The sequence below is a fragment of the Odocoileus virginianus genome, chromosome 4 (genome assembly GCF_023699985.2).
Source record: "Odocoileus virginianus isolate 20LAN1187 ecotype Illinois chromosome 4, Ovbor_1.2, whole genome shotgun sequence".
Taxonomy (NCBI): Eukaryota; Metazoa; Chordata; class Mammalia; order Artiodactyla; family Cervidae; genus Odocoileus; species Odocoileus virginianus.
In genome coordinates this window covers 57606917-57611486 of record NC_069677.1, presented here as the reverse complement: position 1 = coordinate 57611486, position 4570 = coordinate 57606917, and positions in this window count along the sequence as shown.

The window sequence follows — 4570 nt, the reverse complement described above, 5'->3', positions numbered from 1 at the left end:
GAAGTGTAAATTGTAAACTGGCACAGATGAACCTATTGCAGGGCAGGAATAGAGATGCAGGTGTAGAGAATGGACATGTGGATACAGGGAGGAAGGGGAAGTTAGGTTGGGAAGAACTGGGAGAATTTGACTGGCACACACACAATACCATGTGTAAAATAGCTAGCGAGTGGGGACTCTGTCGTCTAGCACGGGAGCTCAGCCTCGTGGTCTGTAATGACCTGGAAGGGTGGGATGGGGGGGCTGCATCTAAGAGGGATAAGATATATGCATACGGGTGCATATGTATAACTGATTCACTTCGCTGTATAACAGAAACTAATACAACACTGTAGAGCAATTATAGCCCAATTAAAAAAATAGCTAAAATAGGGAATTCCTTGGCAATCTAGTGGTTAGGACTTGGGGCTTTCACTGCTGTGACCTGGGTTCAATTACTGGCCAGGAAACTAAGATTCTGCAAGCTTCCCGGTGCAGCCAAAAACCAAAGGTTGATATGGTACATTTTAGGTTATGTGTATTTTACTATAATTTTTTTAAAGGGCAGGGAGCCCTCGATATGTAACTATGCTGAGCTGCGTGTATGCTCAGTCATGTCTGACTCTGTAACCCTACGGACTGTAGCCCACCAGACCCCACTGTCCATGGAATTCTCCAGGCTAGAAGACTGCAGTGGGCTGCCTTTTCCTCCTCTTCTGCACCTGGGGATAGAACCTGTGTCTCTGCAGCTCCTGGATGGCAGGCAGATTCTTTACCACTGAGCTGCCTGTGAAGTCTAGTATGGAACCATAATATACATTGAAATAACCAATAATTATTTTGAATTTTTGTTCTTTTTAAATTCTGCGTCCAGGGGGAATCTCCCAGGTGCTCCCCCCCCCCAACTTAGGGCTCTGCTTGCTTGCACACCCAGTAAGTAAGCCTCATTCAACCTCTACCTGTGTGGTGGGCACCAAGCTACCTTCTCAGAATACAGTGATGGGTCTACAAGATGCTCACAGTTTAGTAAGGATTTGTCTCCTACTGGACCATCCATTCATTCCTTGAGGGAAAAAGAGTAAAACAGAGACTTGGTGGTTCCAATGGTTAAAAAGTCATCCTGCAATGGAGGGGAGGCAGGTTCCATCCCTGGTCAGGGAACTGAGATCTCAGATGCCACAGAGCAACTAAGCCCATGGACCTCAACTACTGAGGCCTCGAGCCACAGCTAGAGAGGCTGCGTTCTGCAACTAAAGATCCCACATGGTGCCGCTAAGACCCGCCACAGTCAAATACAAACATAAATAAATAAATATTTATTTTTAAAAAAGAAGAAGAATACAACTTTTTTCTTCCCTGAATTACCTTCATCTATGGAGTTACCATAGATAACAGTTGCTCTGGCCTAAAACCTGGGAAATAGTCGTGGCTTTTCTCTTTCCCTGTGACCCCACATCCAGACTTTGTCATGATTTCCGTCCAAATCCTTTCTCAAATCTGCCATTTCTCTGCCACCACCAACCCCAATACAACCTCAACACACCACCATGGCCTTCGGTCTGGCCTGCTGACGCATATTTTGTCTTGCTACAATCCATTCCCCACCCAGGAACCAGAGAGATCGTAACTAAAAGAAAAAATAGGAACAATTGTGTCACCCTTCTGCTTAAAACTTCCCAGTGACGTCCCACTGGGAGCTGAACCCCAGCTTCTGACCCTGACTGCAAGGCCACACGCGCCCTGACCTCACCTTCCCTCCGATCACACTGCCTCCTCTGCCTTCTTCACTCCCGGCCCGGCAGCCCCGGGGCCCGGTGTTCCCGCGCGGGGACCTCTGCCCAGGCTGGGCACAGAGCTAGCCTTCAATAAAATATTCATTAGTGAATAAATAAGATATATAAGATACATAAGCAAATCACATTCAAAGTAGGAAGTGATATCTGTTTGAAAAAAATGTGTGCTGTTGAATTCAGAGTCAGGAAAGACAGCTGAAAGTTTGTGTGCTTGTATGTATGTGTGTGTGCGTGCGTGTACATGTGTGTGGGGGCACGGAGAGAATCAAAGAAAGTTACAAGTAAATACATGTTCAAAATATATCCTGAACACATGCATTATATGTAAATCATATTTATCTATTTGATACTTTGCCCTTTTTGCTCTCAAGGTTATACTTTAAATGTTGACAAATTTTTCCATTAAAACCTAAATAAATCAAGCAGTCTTCTCTTGGTCTGCATTCCTATTGAGATGCCAGGGAACAGAGTTGTTTAAAAAGAGCTTCTAAATTTTGATGATTATAAGACTATGATTTATGAACTGGAAAGATGAAAGAATATGGTATACTGTGAGCCCATGTGAAACACTGGCGTGGAATTCAGAAGGCTTGAGTACGAGTGCTGCATTCTTGCGGACTTGATTTTGTCACTGCTTCACCAGGACTACAGTATCCTAGCTGTAATATGCTGGTTTGGGCCGGATGACTTATTAGCACTATCAATCTCTGTTTATAGAGCATAAAATAATCTTCTCTGCATTGTATAAATATTTTTTCCTGCCTTCTAAATTTTGTCATGGGAAATTCTGAACAAGTAAAAAAGTTGAAAGAACAGTAAAAATGACCCCATGTGGCCATCAGCAGCTTCCTGGCCACCCAGTTCCCAGCGTTGGCTGAAGTTGCTCTGTCTCTGCTCCTACCCACACCCATGGCTATTTTGAAGCAAATCCCCAGACATCATGTGTTTCATCTGCCATTCTTTACTGGAAAAAAATTTTTTAAAGAGAAAGAGCAATTTTTAAATTTAGAGTCCCACAATGTCACATTTGCTCATATTTAGAAATTTAAGGACAAAGGGGCTACATGTAACAGGGTGACTGGAAATGGACCACAATTTGATCAGAAGTGGTTTTAAGAGGCATGATGCCTAGCTGCTAGAGTTAAAGAAAAAAAAAGAAGATATAATTTTTTCCCAGAGTGTTCTTTGCATTTAAAAATAGTCTCCTGTGGCTATTTGTCAGCTTTAATTGAAGTGATCCTATGAATGGACGTGGGGATCAAAGAGACTCTGTGAGCCACAGGATGAAGGGAGGGTCGGGCCACAGTGATTTTCTGCTCCGGCCCCGGCTTTTGGAAGGCTGAGCACCTGAGTCTGCAAGGTCAATCTGGCCTCCCCAAAATTGTGGGCAATCAGTGAACATGATAGTGTAGATTCCACACAGGTTCATATTGTAAATTAAGCAAGTAAATTTGCAATACGGACCTATTGCAAAAGTTGCCAGATTTAGCAAATAAAAATATGGGACGTCCAGTTGCATTCTAATTTTGGAATAACAGTGAGTCATTTTTTAGTATGAGTAGGTCCCAGATAATGCATGAGACATACTAAAATTTTTAAAAAATACTGTTTTTCTGAAACTTCTAATTGAACTGGACACCCTGTATTCTATCCGACAGCCTTAATTACAAGGCATATGTTCCAGGTAACCTGGCTGCATAATGAAACTTAATGGCTTACAGCGACAAAAATTGTTTATTGTATCACATACATTCTACAGGTAAGAAATTCAGAAAGGAAAGGGCATCGGGGGAAAAATTCTGCCATTTCTGCTTCACCATGTCTGGGGCCTCAGCAGGAAGATGGAAGTGCCTGTATTTGGCAGTGGATGCCTGTTGTCAGCACTGCACATGGCTGTCGGCTGCAGTTCTCAAGTGTGGGCTTCCCTACAATGCAGTAGCTGGTTTCCAAGGGTAAAAGTCCCTACAGTTAGAACCAGGAAGAGGTCATATTGCTTTTCATGACCCAACCTCAGCGTCGCTTTTTCCCCGTTTCAAAGGAAAGGGACATAGACCTGAACTGTCTTTGTCAGAGTGAGAAGAGTATGGGGGATGGGATTATATATTGATATTAATCCTTAAAACTACAGTCTTCCAGAGTACATGGTGTCATTTAGATATCTTGTACCTGACTGTTCATTTTCAAATACAGATAAACAAACATTCCAAAGATAACTTGGAATAAAGACTCTCTGTATGTTTTCTTTTCTTTTATATCCTATTGGACAGCTAAAAGGAAATCATAGGTATTTATACATCTAAGGGTAAAATGTCAAAATGATTCATTTTTATTTGAAAGCTGTTTATTTTATATACAAAAAAATTAAGAACTACTAACTTGATCAATAGGGAAATCAGTTGACAGTTGGTGCAATAATTCTAGCCTTTGGAGAATGAATTGGTGTTCTAACTTTCATAAAATTAAACAAAATAAGCTTTCAAAATTGTATTTCAGTTTTGGTTATTTAAATTTCATTTAGGCCATGAATCTTTCAAAGAAAAGTCCTTTTTAAAAATTCTCTACATATTAGGAGGATGCATTAAAAGCACAGATATAACATTGGTGATTTACTCGATAAGCCATGTCCTACTCTTGTGACCTCCATGGACCACAGCCCACCAGGGTCCTTGGTTCATGGGTTTTTCCAGGCAAGAATACTGGAGTGAGTTGCCATTTCCTTCTCCAAGTGATCCTCTAGACCCAGGAATCGAACCCAGGTCTCCTGCACTGCAGGTGGATTCTTTACCGACTGAGCTATG